Genomic DNA, 18,463 nt, shown 5'->3' on the forward strand with positions numbered 1-18,463 from the left:
ATGCGTATGCCTTGTGTTCTTGGAGGCCAGAAGGGGACGCTGCTTCACCTGGTACTGGAGGGGACAGTTGTTAGCTGCTGTGTGAGGCTAGGATTTGAATCCCGATCTTCTGGAAGAGCAACCAGTGTTGTCTAACTGCTGACTCTCTCCAGATCCGGAACATGTATTTCAAACTGGAATCAATAAACTGAGCTGTTACTGTAACAGAATAAAGTGTATTAAATATTACAAGACCAATTGACATCATATATATGTATACATATATATATCATATGAGAATACATTTTGTCTTAGTGCGTAATTTTACATTTAATTTAGCATCTTCCTGGTGTTAAAATATGCTTATTAGCAATAAGAAACTGAATTGATTATCTCCTCCCACCCGCTTTGAGTCATGTGTTGACATATGTGTGAATTTAGGCTAAACACTAGGAGCGCTCAGCAACAGCCCGGATCAGGAACTCACACTCCCGGGGCTGTCAGGTCATGTTTGATCGGTGAGGCTGCATTCCACGGGCAGCTTCTGCCAGCAGTTAGCTATCTTTATGTCGGCTTAACACCAGATTTTTTCTCAAATTCCTGTAGCGATGATAGAAATGCGTGGGAATAGCTTGTTAGCAAAACCGATGGCAGGAACCAGCTCTCGGCGTGCTTGCTGTGAAGGGCATGCATTTTGGCCGAAACGTTTGAGACCATCCCTGTTTTCAGTGGAGAGAATAAAGATCTCGCGAGCTGTTCGTTTTGGTCTCTACCTGGATTCTGTGAGTGTGGCTGGATTTGGGTTGAGGCTTCCTATTAACCCAAGAGTGATGATGTGGATTAATAACTGACAGCTACTGTTTTGATGTTGCTGTTGTTTACTTGTTTGTTTTACCAAAAAGCACCTGGTGGGTATTCTTAAATAGCCATAGGTGTCTCTCCGTGTACTTTTGCTCATATGTTAAGACGGCACAACGAGAAGACGTCTTTTGGCAATACTGTTAGAACCTGGTTGCAGTTGCCATGACAGTTGTCTTAGTTGGGGTTTCTATTGCTGCCATGACAACACCATGAACACAAAGCAAGTTGAGGAGGAGTGGGGTTTATTTAACTTAGACTTCCCTATTGCAGTTCATCACTAAAGAAAGTCAGGACAGGAGCTCAAGCAGGGCGGGAACCTGCCAGCTGGAACTGATGCAGAGGCCATGGAGGGGTGCTGCTTACTGGCTTGCTTCTTCTGGTTCGCTTGGTTTGTTTGTAAAGAACCAAGGACCACCAGCCCAGGGATGGCACCACCCACAATGGGCTGGGCCCTCCCTCGTCAGTCACTAATTCAGAAAATGCCTTACAGCTGGACCTCATGGAGACATTTTCTAAATTGTGGTTCCCTCCTCTCAGATGACGTTAGCTTGTGTCAAGTTGACATAAAACCAGTTGGCACAGCAGCAAACGTGTAACTGCAGATAGAAATGATGAAGCCATAGCCGGGCCTTTTAACCATCCGTGCAGGGGCACCATGTGTACTTCCGTGGCCCCTAAATACACACACAACCTTTTTGTTGAATTTTAGCAACTATTGGGGTCGATAGACTTCTGTCTTTCATCTTGTATGCTTTTAGATGGACATTATTCTATATTTATGAAAATGTGTTAAATTTTAGTTCCCTCTCCCAAGTCTTCAGAACCCAGTTGTGTTACTGGTCACCAACATCGGATGAACATGAGCCTCGTGGCACACCCTAAGCAAGACTGGCTCTGGAATGGAATAGCCAGTCTGCGAACCATACCTTCAGGTTGCTGGTTTTTTTTTTTTTTTTTCTGTGGTGGAAAGTGTCAGAGGCCCAAACTCCATGGCAGGGCACCAGGCACCTGGCCAGTACCAACATCTCCATTCAGAAGGTAGTAGTTCACATGGAGGACAGGAGTGAGGGGAGCAAGAGAGAAGAAAATTACTTCTCCTGGGATTATTCCATTGAGAAGTTTCTAGACAAAATTATTTAGCCAAGAATGAAAGAGAACACCAGTCAAAGGTAATTTATCTTAACGGAAAGTGTCTCCGTGGAATCGGGTTTTGATGGATTTGACATTACTAAGTGAATGATAACTAAGTAATAACCTATCTCGCCATATTTACTAATCAAATACCTGCCAAATTTGGTCATTTCAGCCAACACAGAGGAAATGGGGAGGCCGCTTAGGCATATTTTCCTCCCAAACATGTTCTCCCAGCATCATTTTGTATTTGAAAGGAAATACAGATGTTCAGGCCTCACACCAAGTTATCACAAATATAACCCTTGTGGCATGCTGCCCAAATCTTTTAGCACGTCCTGTCCTCATCTCTAGGTGGGCCAGATCTCTCTGTTCTTTGGACTTTCCTGGGAGAAGTACTTGACTCGATGTTTTGAAATATTAAAAAGAACCTCCCGACCTCCATCCCTCTGAACTGACCTCACAGTGGGACTTCAGGTGACTTCAGGCTGTGAACCTCTGAGTTAGTGGATAATCACAGACTCAATCCAGCGGTTCGGCCCTCGGCACTGCTCCAGTCCAAGCACCAAGAGCTCTGACTCAGTTGACCTCCCCCCCCAATCTATTTTCCTCCCTGTTTATTTAGGTTACCCTCTTAGCTGGCTCCTGGAGTCAAAAGTGCTTTTGTTCTCTGCATGAATGGTTTGATTCACATCGCACCAAAGTTGCTTCAAAGACAGAGACGCCTCTTACCTTTGGATAACCACTTCTTCCTCTTGCAAATGCCACGGCCCGGCCGAAGGACTTCAAAGATTTTGTCTTTTAACTATTTAAGACCTCTCTGCCCCTCCCTTTTGCATCTGAAGAAATCGCAGGCATTCACCAAGGCAATTTCCTGTATATGCCTCTGTATTCCAGGCTGTGATTTACAAGTTAGATGCTTAGAAAGCCCAGATTCCTGGATTCAAGTACTGCAGTCTCTGACTGAAGGAGCGGGATGGGGCCTAGGAAACTGTTCAGTCAGCCAGGTCTGTGAGTTCACATTTAAGAGAATGAGCCGCGCCCCCATCCCCTCCCCTGTCTCTTGTCCATGGTTGGAAGGAATGACACACTCCTGCTGTCCTTTCCCTGTCCCTTGCTGTGGGGGTGCTGGATCTAAAATAAGAGGAAGGAAGCAAAAGCCATCAGCTGCTGGCCGTTTGTGGGCCCTCCCTGTTTCTTTCCCAGTGTCTCCTACTCCACCATCAGTTGCCGTGGGTATCTAACAGTCTGAGCACAGCAGGCAGCTTGGTTTGTCTACTTATCTTTGTACAGTCTGTTCTTTTGGCTTGGAGTATTTGTGTGTGTGTGTGTGTGTGTGTGTGTGTGTGTGTGTGTGTGTGTGTGTGACATTCTTTCTTTTGCCTGGTGAACTACAAGATTCGAATCTCACACCCTTTGCGAAACCTCCCTAGCTCACCCAGGCAGAGTCAAACCTCTTCTCATTCAATTGCCAATTAAATTTTGCATACGTCAGCATCGTGGAGCCGAGACGTGGATGTGTGCGCCATTGCCTGTAATTTATGTAAGATCCATCCTCACAGATGATGTGATAGGAACGTGCATTATGGAGAAATAAACTCAGGGCCAAGAGCCCATTGGGTAAGTGTTCCAATCAAGGGCAGTCTTAAGAAGTGCTTAGCTGGCATCTCAAAGACCTTACAGTCAGTTCCCTCGAATTATTACCGTCAAATCATTTAGACATTAATATCTAACTTGAGATCAAGGGATAGGAGAAATATTTTTCCATGGATGAAGTGAGAGGTATTTGAGATAAGCAAATTGTCTAGAAGCTGGGGTCACACGCCCTGCCCTTCGACAAGTGGGGCCTGAGAATGTCTCTTGGCAGCAGCCCAGCGCCCTCAGGAATGTGACCCAGAGCCAGCCAGGCCTTCCTTTAGCTGTGCCTTTCCTCGCTTGAGAGTAGGTACCGAGATTAGCCGGTGAGCTGACACGTGCTTCTGGAACACAGGCCCACCTGCAGCCCGGAGACTTTCCTGGAAGGTCCTGTGCCTTCTGCACAGAGACCAGGAAACTGGGACTTGGCTGAACTTACAGGAGAGGCTGGTGACGGTGTGTGTGCCTGTGTGATTGGATCCGTGCTAGTGATACTAGTGAGGCTGGGTGTGGCCTGCTGTTTGCTTTTCTCAAAGCACTCAACAGTGGTGAGGTTGTGTGATGGGCACCAAGAAATTTCAATGACCTCCAGTCTAAGGGTTCAGGAGAGTCTAACAAGAGTACCTCATACCTGTGGATGTCTGAGTTATCTTGGGGCAGCCTTCTGGTTCATCTTTGTACACCTGATGATGCTTTTCCTTAGTCAATAAAAGGCTGTTTTGCCTTCCACTCATTATAACTATAAAATAAACAAAGAAAGAAACTAAGAAAAAATGTATAATCTACATGAGGATTTTCATTTAAACAGAGCGGTAACAGCTGGCTTTATTACTTTCTATCCAACACTTGTACATATTAATGAGAGTGTGTGCTAATCCGATACATGCTTACAATGTGTAGCAGTCAAGTCAGGGTTATCTAATATTTCCATATTTTACTTGCATCTCTGTGCTGGCAGCTTTCCAGCTCCTCTCTTTTGGTTCTTTAAAGATATAACAACAGCAACGGTAATAAACCGTAGTCACCTTCCTGAGAACCTATTTTTCCCACTTAACGGTATTTTAGCACTTAGAACCCAGACCCCCTGTTTCTTTTCTCTCTGCCATTCCCAGCCTCTAGCGACCACTATCCTATTTACTACGTCAATAAAAAGCAACACTTTTAAGGTTTCACCTGTGAGGAAGAACATGTAATATTTGTCTTTCTGTGTCTAGATTTTTTCTCTTAAATTTTTATTCTATTTTGTTTATTTATTTTGTGTGTATAAATATTTTTCCTGTGCATATGTCTGTGTACCATTTGTGTGCACGGTGCCTGTGGAGGCCAAACGAAGGCACTGGGTTGCCTGGAGTTACGGACGGTTACAAGCCGCCGCCATGTGGGTGCCGAGAATGGAATCTGAGTCCTCTGGAAGAGTGGCCAGTTTTCCTAACCACTGAGCCTTCTCTCTAGCCTCTTACAAATGACAGCGTTTGAATAATAACCGCTTTAGTTCCCACACACCGATAATGTGCACAAACTTTGAATCCAAATTATTAATGCTACCTATAGATGAAGCCAGCGCATTTGACGAAATGCACTTGAAAACAGAAACGTAAATATATCGAGTTAAAATGCCGAAATCCAGCTTGATGGGCTGTCTTACCTCTCCTCCCCAAATGACGTCGCGATGCATTTGATTTATCTTCTCGTTTCATGCAGCCCGAACAAAGGACGCTTTAAGAATAGCTCATGGAAATGCAAACCGCACCGTTCATTTTTCAACACTGTCAAGAAAAGTCTAAAGAAATTATAAGCTTAAAGAGCTCTGCCATTAGCCGTCTGTCACGGGCCGCACTGGATGCAGTGGCTGCATGCGGTGGCTAGGCAGCGCGGGCTGTTAAGCATCTCCGGGAACATTGCTCACCGAAATTGCTTGGAAAGATGATTGAATGTTACTTAAGGAGGACGTTATACACAATAAATAGTACATTTGCAGACTGCTGAGAAAATTGATGGAAAGGATAGTGTTCTATTTTGGACTCTAAAGAAAAGGCAATCAATTAGTAGAAGCGGTTTGAAGAACGTGAGAGAGGCCCCGCCTAGGAGCTCCCTTGTTAAAAGCTCGCAGCCCAGGCTGTAACAATTGCTCCTGGGCTTGGCAGAACGGTTCCCTGTATCGCCACAGCACAAACAAAGGGCAGTTAGAACAGGGAATCCATTTCTGGACCGCTGTCACCTCCCAGAGCTGGGTTTCATCGAGCCCACTTTCCTTTCGTTACCTGACTTCAACTTAAGGCCACGCTTCAATTTCCCACTCATTTAGAACCACACTCTGGCCAACATTTAAGGTTCCCACCTGCCATCCGATATTTTAAGTGATCATAAAATAGATCATTAACAGAAATACTCAAAGGTATCACTGACTTTAGGAACTAGGCTTGTTCCTATTGTGAGGAACTGCCAGGCAGGTTGTGCTTTTCTGTGAGCTTTGATAGATGGTCCCATTCAGCAGCGGTTGCTTAATATTTTGTTATGATCCGGACAGTAAATATTCTAGTCTCTGTAAGCTGCATACTTTGTTGTGACATTCCCCAAACAGCCATAGACAGTATGTAATGCGCAATGAATGAGTGTGACCATGTCCCAATAAAAGTACATTGACAAAAATGGCAGCTGCCCCAGCTGTCTATTAAGCGACCCCAATCTCTATGGGATTACTCAGGCAAAAATAGTATTGCCACACCAGCACACGTTTGCAGGAATAAACCACGACCTCACAGGTTATCTCATCCTATACCCTGCATAGGAAAATTAATGGGGTTTTCTATAGAGGAAATCAGAAGTCTTAGACAGAAGTCGGTTTTAAAAGCATAGCTTCATTGACCCTGAGTGTTGTCAGTTCTCCTGACTTCAATTAAAGCGTCCACTCACTGGAGTACTGGATACTCCCCATTTCTCTGATGAAACCACGACCTGAGCATCATACCTCATGAAATGGTCAAGTTGTAAGCTATGCTGTTTCATTTGGTCAGCCTTTAAGATGGTGATTCCAAGGTATTGCTCTGCTTACATTAGCATCTCTTAGGGTGGACTCAGGTGACCAGTGCATAGACAAGACAGAGTAAACACTGTTTTAGGATCTTGAAAAAAGTGTGGCCTGTGAGCCAGATATAAAAAGCATCACTAAACGTGCCTTCCCTTAGACATTTGAATTCCAAGGTAGTTGGGTACACACAACTGTAGACACACAGCGGCTTGGAAGGCTGGGGACAGAGTCTACATAGCCTGAAAGTTTGGGTCTAGATTGAGCAGCACTGGGAGGTCTTATCTTTTAAGCAGAAAGCAAGCAAGCAAGCAAACAGACAGACAGGTGCCAGCCAAAGCCTTGCCCCATCTCTAACCTGGACTCTCGTGTAACAGGATCTCCAGTGGAATCACAGACACACTAAAGTTGGGAAACAAACACGGGTTTGGGTCCAAAGGATTTTGATGCCACCTCATAAACTGTAGGCATAGCTGATGGCAGTTTGGTTTGTTCTTCAACTGTGTACTTGGTCATAATTTCAATTGTATAAACATTACATAACGGATGAATGACCAGGACGTAAAGGGAGCTGTTCCATGAGACCATCATGGGGTGCTTCAGAGGACAACAAGGGCGATTGTGTAAGCCTGCCTGCCAGATGGGGTGTGAGAGTAGACCAACAGCCATGAGATTCTGGACTGGTTTTGTAGTCAGCTCCCTTCATAAACAAGCTCACACCGGTAATCCTGGCACCTGGGAGGGTGAGGCAGGAGGATTGTTGTGAATTGAAAGCCAGCCTGGGGTACAAAGTGAATTCCATGCGAGTTTTGGACTATAGAAAGAGATTTTGCTGCAAAAAACAAACAAACAAACAAACAAAAACAAAAACAAACCACACACACACACACAAAGACAAGCTCCAATTTGACAAAGACAGGAGCCCATTCTGGCCCCAGAGTTGAGGCTCCCGTGAGAGCCTGGCATCTCAACTTGGCAAGTCTATAGTCAGAAAAAGGTTCACCCTGTATGCTGGTACAGGAAAATATAAGTTTGAACATAAAACATGGGTGGTTCAAAATATGGACCTTTAATTACATTTCATTTTTATTTATTTATTTATTAAAGATTTCTATCTCCTCCCCGCCACCACCTACCATTTCCCTCCCCCTTCCCCAATCAACTCCCCCTCCCTCATCAGCCCAAAGAGCAGTCAGGGTTCAATGCCCTGTGGGAAGTCCAAGGACCTCCCACCTCCTTCCAGGTCTAGTAAGGTGGGCATCTAAACAGCCTAGGCTCCCACAAAGCCAGTACATGCAGTAGGATAGAAACCCAGTGCCATTGTTCTTGAGTTCTCAGTAGTCCTCATTGTCCGCTATGTTCAGCGAGTCCGGTTTTATCCCAGGCTTTTTCAGACCCAGTCCACCTGGCCTTGGTGAGTTCCCGATAGAACATCCCCATTGTCTCAGTGTGTGGGTGCACCCCTCGTGGTCCTGAGTTTTTTGCTTGTGCTCTCTCTCCTTCTGCTCCTGATTCTCGTTTACTACTGTCCTGGATCACACTGGGCAGAAGCTGCCATGGCTGCTGTCTGGTTCCCCATTTTCTCTCTTTAGAGTATAGCCGATCTTTATCCATAGAAGTTATTCCTGGACTTCTACATTTTCAAATTCAGAAGTATTTGGGCTGGGTGGGCTCACATAGACTCTATTCACTAGATCAGTGGTTCTCAACCTTCCTAATGCTGTGGCCCTTAATACAGTTCCTCACGTGGTGACTCCCGACCATGACATTATTTTTATTGCTATTTCATAACTGCAATTTGGCTACTGTTTTGAGTCATAATGTAAATATATGTATTTGCTAATGGGTTTAGGCGGCCACTATGAAAGGGTTGAGACCCACCCGTCGAGAACGGCTGACCCAGAAGGCCTCAAACTCACAGAAACCTGTCTGCCTCTGCTTCTCCAGGGCTGTAGTGAAAGAGACGCACTTTGGTAGTTGTGACCCACAGGTTGAGAACAGCAGCCCCGGACCCACAAAGGGGACTGTCGGCATGCAGCCCTGACAACAGTATTTACGATTTCAGAAATTAAAAAGCAGTGAAATGTCAGGACACAGCCCAGAGCCAAGAACATTTTATATGGAATAAATTAATTTTGTAGAAAGTAACAAGAAAAACTATTACAAAAAGTAATGGAACTCCCCATAGCCATGCTGGCCACTCCTTGGAGAGCATTCTTCTGTATCTTGCCAGAGAGGAACACAAGCCTAAGACCTCTGACATTTCTTTCCCAAGCTTCTACCTGGGAACCCTCTCCTGACGGCATAGTCTTTACTCTGTGGTAGCTCTAGGAGCATTTATCTCAGTATGTTATAGTTAGATCTCATCTGTCATCATCCCGGATTATGAACTGGGTCCTCCACGTTATAGAATTTACCCCTCCGATGGCACTGGCTGCAGAGAGGTGAGGCCATGGTTGCTTGTGGAATGAATGCATGCGTGGAGGTTTGCCTCACGCGCGTTGATGGAAAAAAGGAAACAGAACTCTTTACAGGAAGTATACTGTTCCACCCCTGGAGGATTCTGCCTCGCTATTTATGCTGAATTGCCAATAAGGTGGCAACACATGGCAGTGATTAAGCCCTGTAGGGTTGGCCACAAATGCAGGCATGTTTTGATTACTTCTCCATCATGAGTTCATTTGTTGCAGTATACTTAATTAATATTGATTTTGAGAAAGAATTTCTAGATAACAACAGGGGAGTAACTGTTTTTGCTCTGGTGAATTTTTTGTTGAATATTTTGTTGTAGTCTATCTCAAAGCATTGTTTTTTTTTTAAATCAATTTGACCAAAGGAATTTTTAAAATCAGTCCAAGAAATAAAAAAAGGTAACATTTCTGTCTTGTTGAAAATAATAGCTCTAAAGAAAGAAAATTATACTTTAGAAAAGATATCACAGGAATCGCGAACAGCTTCAGCTAGTTCTCCTGCATTTGAAATTATGTAATTATTATTTGTCTTTTCATGAAACATCACTAAGTGCCAGTAATGTGTGCCCATAATAATTAATCATAATGCCTTTTTAATAATATTCCTTTATAAATTTGAATGTTAGAAACCATAATGTGGGGGCTCTTTTCAGGAACAGGATGACATACTCAGCATCAAGACACCCCCCTCCTTACTGCTTGTTTTCCCCCCTGTGGCTCCCCAAGAATGAAGTTGGGAACACTTATTCACATGTAATCTTGCAGATGATTCTGTCAATCTCTCCACTAACGCGCTGGCCTGCACACATGGCTGTGGTCATTCTGTTCCTTTGTGACTGAAAAGTGAGGCCTGGCATTCTTTCCACGGGTTGTTTCTCCACCTTCCCGTAGTAGATTCCTTTCGTGACCATTGCAGTATGGCTAATGCATGGTGCCACTACTGAGGCTGGGAAGAGAGCAAGCTGGCTGAGCCTCGAGGGCATGGGCCCAAGCACAGCCTCTTAGGACATCGTCTTCCCCCTTGTAGCTACAGTCTCAGGTGCAGCTGCTTGGCCTGCTTTATGGAGAGCAAGGCTTTCTAATGAAGCCACATGATGCTGTTAAGAAACATCTTGGCATCTAAATAGTCTTCCTTTGTTGGATTGACCCAATGCGATTTTCAATTTAATTATCTTTCTTCAGATTAAGAAAATAATTCAGTCTAACAAGGAAAAGCCCAGGATTGGCCAATTCACTGCCAAACTCTACTGACCCTTTAAGAAGAGTACACGTCAAAGATCCTCAAACCATTGCATAAAACATAAAGGGAGGAGCCATGCCAAATCTATTTCACAAAGGCAGCGTTACCTTGTCACCAGAACTGGGTGAGGCTACAACAGAAAAAGAAAACTATAGGTCACCCTCCCAAAGGAACCCAGATACAAGAATTCTGAGTAAAATTTCTAGCAAACCAAATTCAAGAATGCAATAAGAAAATCATACACTATGGGCAAGTTGGTTTCAGGGTAGTGATGCAGGATTGGTTCAACATACATAAATCACAAAATGTAATACAGTACGTAAACACGTGATCATAAAACAAGGAAAAGTTACATGATCATTTCAAATCGATGCAGAAAAGACTCTCAACAAAGCTCAATGGTCCTTTGTGATGGAGGCCTCAAAGAATCGAGAGAGGTGCCCACTGTGGCTGCTCTTTTTCAGTAGAGCACTTTAAATCTTCTATGGGCGACGAGACAAGTGAGAGAAATGAAAGGGACACAAACAGGAAAGAAAGAAAGAAAGTTACCTCTGCTTTTGGATGTGACCTTATGCTTAAAAGATCCTGCAGTTTCCATTAGAAAACTTCTAGACAGAGTAAACAGTTTGAGCAGAGAAACATAGTACAAAATTAGCTTACAAGGAACATAATACACAATCAACAGACGAGGAACACAATGCAAAGTTAACATACAAAATTAGTTTTTCTACATACTACTACTGAACTTGCTGACAAAGGAAAAAAGAAAAAGAAAAAAACCCACACATTCACAGTAGGCTAAAAAAGGAATAAAGATCCACCCAGGAATCAACTCAACGAAGAAAACAAAGGCCTGTACAGTAAAAACTTCTAAGACAACAAAAGAGAGAATTTAGAGGAAGCAGTAGAGGAAGAAATGACCGTGACCTTCTGTGTTCCTGATTGGCAGAATTAATACTGTGAAGAAGGCTAAAGTATTGAAAGCAGTTTACAGATTTTTTTTTTTTTTTTTGATTTTTTGAGACAGGGTTTCTCCGTAGCTTTTGGTTCCTGTCCTGGAACTAGCTCCTGTAGACCAGGCTGGCCTCGAACTCACAGAGATCTGCCTGCCTCTGCCTCCCAATGGCCCAAGGGAAAAGTTCCCGACTGTGTTCTGACTACAGTGGTGAAGGTGATAGACTCTCACCTTTACAGTTTTGAGTGCTGTAAAGTTTGATGAAAACTGTGCCGCTTAGGCCAAACCAAAGAAGCCCACGAACGGAATAGAGAAAATCACACTGTTACTATGGTAATGGCTTCACATGGGCGGCTGAAGAAAATCATTTAGCAAAGTTATAAAACCGTAGTAAATATCAGATGGCTTTATGGAAATGTAATAAACTGAAGCCGTATATCACAGTGCACTTGAGCTCACTTTACATTTATGGCACACAGCAAAATTATAATGCAATCGAGGACTAAATGACCTATAAATGTTAAGCACATAGTTAAGCATGGAATACGTCAACCAGGGTCTTTGTGGCCTTTCTGAGTAATACATTCAAGTTAGATGCGAGAAACACGGCCCGTTTCTAAGCCCATGTACATTGTTCCCTTTCAGAGACAGATGCAGTACAAAAATCATAACTATTTTCTTGTAGGTAATCAGGTAAGGCGTCATGGGAAACTTGCAAGTCCTTGGGACTGCATACAAATTTATCAAAGTAAATACCCGGATACTGTTACTGCTCAGCCTGATCTGAAATGTAATTGCACTTTGTGTTGCTTGCCACACTCTCTGCTCTGTGAGAAAACAGCCGATTTTACTCAGGAAACACAACCATCACTTTGTCTTTTCTAGATACCATTGCAAGGAGCTGAGCTTGATGGTGGTTTGGGTAACCCCACCCTGGATGGAGCAGTCTCCTGCAAGGAATTATGTTGCTCCCAGCTGGCTGGTTCAGCTCTCCTGCAGAGGGTTCTGGAAGGGACACAGGCTTCCAAAGGCACCAAGAGGAGCCATTTCCAACAATGGAATGGAGGATGCATGCGCGTGCAAATTGTTTTGTCATGTAATTCAGACATCGTCTGCCGTGTGACCAAGAAGTTACATTGGATTAGTAAGATGACCAAATAACTATGCTAATTAGTTAGCTATTACGTTCTGAAAATCCAAAACAATTGAGTCAACCAAGCAGGCAAAGCCAAGCCATAAATCTAAGTGTTAACCAAGCAGGAAAAGCAAACCCATTCACCTGAGAACCCCACCTGCTCGAACCTCAGGACTTTCAATTTTCACACTCGGTGCTAGGTTCGCAGCAGTGACGACTACATGGAGGGTTTCCTTGGTGCTCGGGCACTAGTTCTCAATGGCTTGCACAAGCCTTGCCAACCACCTCGGTCCGCACTGCTTCATCTTCCCATCCCTCCAAGGACATCCACAGCACATCCAACTTCATTTAAAAGAAGCCATGGCCCTGGGCTGCGGGAAGGGATTTATTACACAGCAGGATTGAGAGTGGCATTATTCTTACACAAAGTTGCTGATTGGGCAGGTGACAAGCACAGACCAAAAAAAAAAAAAAAAAAAAAAAAAGCCCTTTAATAAAATTAATTACTTGCAAAATGTTCCGGGTGTCTTCTATAAAATTTAAATATATACTTGGGTACGTGAAGCGACGGTAAGTGAGGTTGTTACTAGGCAGATGATAACAGGAACGTCTTTTCAATGCGAGGTGCCAGCTAAGAGCTTTGCACGGGTCATTTCATTTCATATTCTCTACAAGGTTTAAGGTAGGCATTAATGTTGACTGTATTTCCCAGATGAGGATGGAGATGATTAGAATAACTTCCTGAAGGTCATGCGATGACTCAGTGAACGCACAGGGACCCAAACGTCAGTGTCTAGAATCTGTGTGTCATGTTGTACCCTTGTCCACCAAGCTGAGATCTCTCTGGGTTAAGTATTGCCCTGGATAGCATTCCTCCAACAGAAACAAAGGTATATCATTTGCACCCAGCACAGAGTCGAAACATGGGGTGTAGGCACATCCCCAAGTCCCAGGACTGATATACAGCTTGCCTATGGCTGTCACTGGGATGTGCGGAAGGGTCATTCTGAGGCTGCAGTGAGAGAGGAAAGCAAATGATGCCGAGCCCATGTCAGTGCTCATCTAGACGTGAGAGGAAGTGGTGAGCTGGGAGGTAAGATGGTGGTGTGGAGCTCGAGAGAAGGTGAAACTCCAAAACAGGGTGGCGTGGATGATGACAGGCTGCTTCGGGGGAAAAAGAAAACTGTAGAATTGGAACTCGAGCTAATGTCTTGAGCGGGGACCAGTACCCACAGGGGGAGAAATGGAATGAAAGAAATAAAACATTATCAGTATCTCAGCTTCCACCTTCTTCAGAGGACCATGGCTAATCACGTGGTATCATCCCCTTTAGTCTTTTGTTCCACTCTGGGGAAGAAAGATTTGTGTACACAGCTGCCTCAAGTGCTGTGTCCGCCCCCCAATATATCCACATATTTAATACTTTTCCATCTTAAAACACTTGTCAGGGACAAATCTGTTTCTCTTTTTGGCTTCAGGTGGCACAATGACACTAAGCATGTGTCCCCAACCTGCCTTCTTCCCCATGTCTACGGGTGGGGAATTCACCCTTAGCCTCGACTTTAGCATCCTTGGCATGCAATCTTCCTTTCTTATTGAGACGTTTACGTTTGCAATGGAAAGAAGCGCTCACGATTTTCCTTTAGCCTATAGGACTCGCCATCCTCACCACTTGGGCTTTGGGGTCATTATCAGCTGCAATGACAATGAATGGGTTTATAAGGTCTATGTGAACAGGTCCTTGGGTGCCCTGACAACTGGATCTAGTGGAAGATATCAAATTCCCTATGCATGGTTAGTGTACATAGCATGGGCCCACTGAGAAAGGGATAATTCCCTAGAGGGTGGGATGAAGAGGAATGTTGGCATCCATCACATGGCAGATTAGTACGCAATTTAAAATGTGCTGTTGGATTTAAATGGTTATGTTGGTGGTTAGTTGAAACCCTGGCAACTGGATCTGTAGGAGGCCAAGCCAAGGATAAGTGATGGCCACTGTGTATAAGGAAGAGTATATGTAAAATATGTGCTTGACATGAAAACTATGCGTACAGAATCCTTCCTTGCAACTGTGGCTCATGCTGAGATAATCAGGTAAATACTGTCTCCTCACCCTCCTTTTGATTCTCATTTTCCTAGTTTCCCTTTTATTTGTGTTGCCTATTTATGGTGTGGGAGGTCCTTCTGTCTGTGTGTTGCTTTCATTGGTTAATGACTAAAGAAACTGCCTTGGCCTAGTTGATAGGGCAGAACTTAGGTAGGTGGGGAAGACAGAAATGAATGCTGGGAGGAAGAAAGCAGGATCAGAGAGATGCCATGGATCTGCTGGAGATAGATGTGCTGAATTTTACCTGGTAAGCCACTGCCAAGTGGAGATACACAGATTAATAGAAATGGGTTAAATCAAGATGTGAGAGTTAGCCAATAAGAGGCTAGAGCTAATGGGCCAAGCAGTGATTTAATTAATACGGTTTCTGTGTGGTTATTTCGGGGCTAAGCTAGCAGGGCAGCTGGGATAAACAAGCAACCCCTCCTTTCAACAACATAGTTTGTAACTTGGCTTTTGAATCTCTGGAATGAAGACTACATTTCCCAGCCTCTTTAGCCAGCTGTAACCACATGAATGGCCAGTTAGCCAAGTACCTTGTACAATTCTTAAAATATATATGCAAAGAAAAGAGACATAATTTCTTCTCTACTCCCTTCTTTTGGGGGGGGGGTCGATAGATATCTGGAGCCTAAAAAGCCATTTTGGACAATGAAATGGAGGCCACATGTTACAGATGTAAAGTTGCTTGCTTACATGGAATGTCCTCCTCCATCTTTTTATTTTACTTTATTTGAGACAGGGTCTTTCTGTGTAGCTCTGGCTGTCCTGAAACTTACTCTGTACATTAGGCGTGGCTCTGAACTCTCAGAGATCTCTCTGCCTCTGTGAGGACCTGACTTTGTAAACTCCGTTTTAGAGAAGGGGCTTCCTTTTAAGCCATATAATGGGGGGTGGCTGATCTCATCTCAGAAATGGGCTGCCATAGCAGAATTTGAACAGGTGCCCTGAAAGTAGCCCATTAAGGGGCTAGGGAGCAGGGTCATAAAGTTTTAGGAGGTCCAGATATACCTACGAGGCATCCTTCTTAATGGCTCTTTGTCAGGGTTTTCGCGCTCAAAAACTGACCAGTGATTTCAGAAACTACCTTACCCTATGCTCTCCTTACCCAATCAAAAAATGACATGACATGAACTGCCCTGATTATAGCTGCTGTTTCCCCTTTAAAAATTCTCCCCTTCCCGGGTGCGTGCTGCGCTTCCTTCACCCCTGCGTTGGCATGTTGGAGACGTGGTCCAAACTCGAGTCTGAATGTTAAAAAACTTTTTGGGCTTTACATTGGAGTCCAGTTCCATGGAGTTTCTTTTTTGGGGAATAATGAATTTGGGCATGAGTGCTGAGATTAAAGGCAAGCTCTGCCACCACCAACAAGCTTGTCACATCTCTGTAATTCACAGCTGAACTTCAAAAGATTCTTTCTGATAAGGAAAACCTATTAGATTTCTTCTGCATCTTTGGAGTTCAACTCTGAAAAGCATCATTGAAGCCCTTTTACTCAGATGGCTTTCTGCTGGTTTTCAGGGTTTGATTTTGGTTTCCCCGACAGAACTTAGTTTCATTTCTTCCGTAGAGGCTTTGTGGTGAAAGACTATCTTGGCAGGGGGTGAGGGGTAAGGAATGCCCCAAAAATCGCATCACGGAAGAGACCTCATGCAGTCAGGACCACGAGGGGAGCACCCACCCACGGAGACAGTGGGGCTGATCTATTGAGAGCTCACCAAGGCCAGCTGGACTGCGACTGAAAAACCATGGGATAAAACCGGACTCTCTGAATATGGCGGACAATGAGGGCTGCTGAGAAGCCAAGGACAATGACACTGGGTTTTGATCCTACTTCATGTTCTGGCTTTGTGGGAGCCTAGCCAGTTTGGATGTCCACCTTCCTAGACCAGGATGGAGCGGGGAGGACTTTGGACTTTCCACAGGGCAGGGAACCCTGACTGCCCTTCAGACTGGAGAGGGACTGGGAGAGGGGGGGGGGGAGGGGGAGAGGAGAGGGAGGGGGGAAAGAGAGACGGGGAGGGAAATGGGAGGCGGGGAGGAGGCAGAAATTTTTTTTTCAATAAAAAATTATATTAAAAAAAGAGATGTTTATTAGGGAGGTGGGAAAGACTAAGTAAAATGTCTGCTTCTGAGTGGGGATGGAGACCATGGTGAACCAGGTTGTGATGGCAAGGTTTATGAGATTTGGAACATGCGCATAGAGAAAATACAGCGCAGATGGAGATGGTAGAAGTATGTCCCATTGGCCCTAGTGATGATGGGAGGTTGACCCTTAGTCACTGAAGATGGGAGGAACCTGGCTCAGGAATGTGGGCAGAGGACTTTTGGAGGTTCTCAGCACACTGGACGGTGGCGTCTTTCAGTTGTGATTCAAGTGAGCATGATAGTTAAGAAACTAAGTTCAGGGACTGGAGAGATGGCTCTGCTGTTAAGAGCACTGGTTGCTCTTCCAGAGGACCTAGGTTCAATTCCCAGCACGCACAAGGCAGCTCACAACTGTCTGTAACTCCAGTTCCAGACGATCTGACTCTGACACCCTCACACCAACAGCTGTGCAGGCAAAACACCAATGATCATAAAATAAAAGAAACAGGGGCGGGGAGGGTGGGGGAGAGAGAAAGAAAAGTTCCTCTGTTCCTCTGTGGATACACACAAGTTTCCTTAGCTATAAAGAACAGAATGAGGTTCACAAAAGGAGAGATGGAACTGGAGACAATCAAATTAGGCAAACCAAGATTTTTCTCAGAAAGACAGATATTGTATGTTTTATTTTTTGTATGGTGCCTAAACTTTGTATAGATACATGAAACCATGCATACATATAAACATGAAGATAGAATCAAAACTGCCTAGGAGAAGAAAGAGATTAACGGGGAGTGGGGAGGGGAATATATTCACTATATGATATATATGTGTATGAAAGTGTCCTTGTGTAACACGGTACTGTGTAAGACGGATGTATGCAATGAAAAGTTTACAAAATGAAAGAAACGGGGGCAGGAAAGAGTCTGTGCTCTCCCGTGGCTCTTTTATTTCTAGTGTGTAAGCATTCAGAGTCAGTAAACAATGCCCTGGCCAGTGGATGACTTCTATGTTATGTACACAGAGTCAGGGCATAATAATATTATTAGAGGTTTAAAGGGACGGTTTCGAGAACCAGACTTGAAAGAATGGGCAGCTGTCTTATCAGGCCTTCCTGTCAGACTCCAAGTGATGTTTTAGAAGGGTGTACAGATAAACACCTCACTGTTTGGAGCCACGGACAATTGTGTTCTCATTTCAGTAAGAACTGCAACTCAGAAGTGGGTTAAGGACATAAACACTGAATAGTAAAAGGCCCGGAGCTGGGGAATGGAGTGTCCATTTATCGCTTCTCTGTGGGTGAGAGCAAAATCAGGTCCATGTAGGTGGATCGTTGAGTTGCCGGATTGGAAATTCTGTTTTGCTTGCTTCAGGACAAGGTTATTTATTTCATATACAGACTACTGGACAGGATTTTATTGTTAAAGCGTCAGGGTGAATATTGTTCCTATCTATAGATAAGAGCAAAAATAATGAAGCTTCATAATGGTGTGATATTAGAGCGTCAATCTTGGCATCAGAAATGCCTGGCCCAGAGCCCACACCTACAGCTCAGAGCCCACACCTACAGCTCAGAGCCCACACCTACAGCTCAGAGCCCACACCTACAGCCCAGAGCCCACACCTACAGCCCAGAGCCCACACCTACAGCTCAGAAGCCACTTGACCTTGGACAATCTGCTTCATACCTCACATGAGTCTTTCCTTATTTATAAACGGAAAAATTTGGGTCTTCTTTCAGTACTGGTCTGATAATTTATCTTCACTTTAGCCTCTCTCGTTTCTCTCTCTCTCTCGTTTCTCTCTCTCTCTCGTTTCTCTCTCTCGTTTCTCTCTCTC

At 44.3% G+C, this 18,463-nt stretch overlaps 1 long non-coding RNA gene across 1 annotated transcript in view; it reads left to right on the forward strand.

Moving 5' to 3' along the window:
• Nucleotides 1-12,303, forward strand: part of LOC126497528 (uncharacterized) — a 39,323-nt gene extending 27,020 nt beyond the window's left edge. The window contains exon 3 of the long non-coding RNA XR_007590637.1: nt 12,183-12,303. This is a non-coding gene — a long non-coding RNA (uncharacterized lncRNA). The remainder of the gene's footprint in view (nt 1-12,182) is intronic.
• Nucleotides 12,304-18,463: the final 6,160 nt, after the last annotated feature.

Source organism: Alexandromys fortis, unplaced genomic scaffold, assembly GCF_014885135.2.
Source record: "Alexandromys fortis isolate MF-2015 unplaced genomic scaffold, M_Fortis_MF-2015_v1.1 scaffold_24, whole genome shotgun sequence".
Lineage (NCBI taxonomy): Eukaryota > Metazoa > Chordata > Mammalia > Rodentia > Cricetidae > Alexandromys > Alexandromys fortis.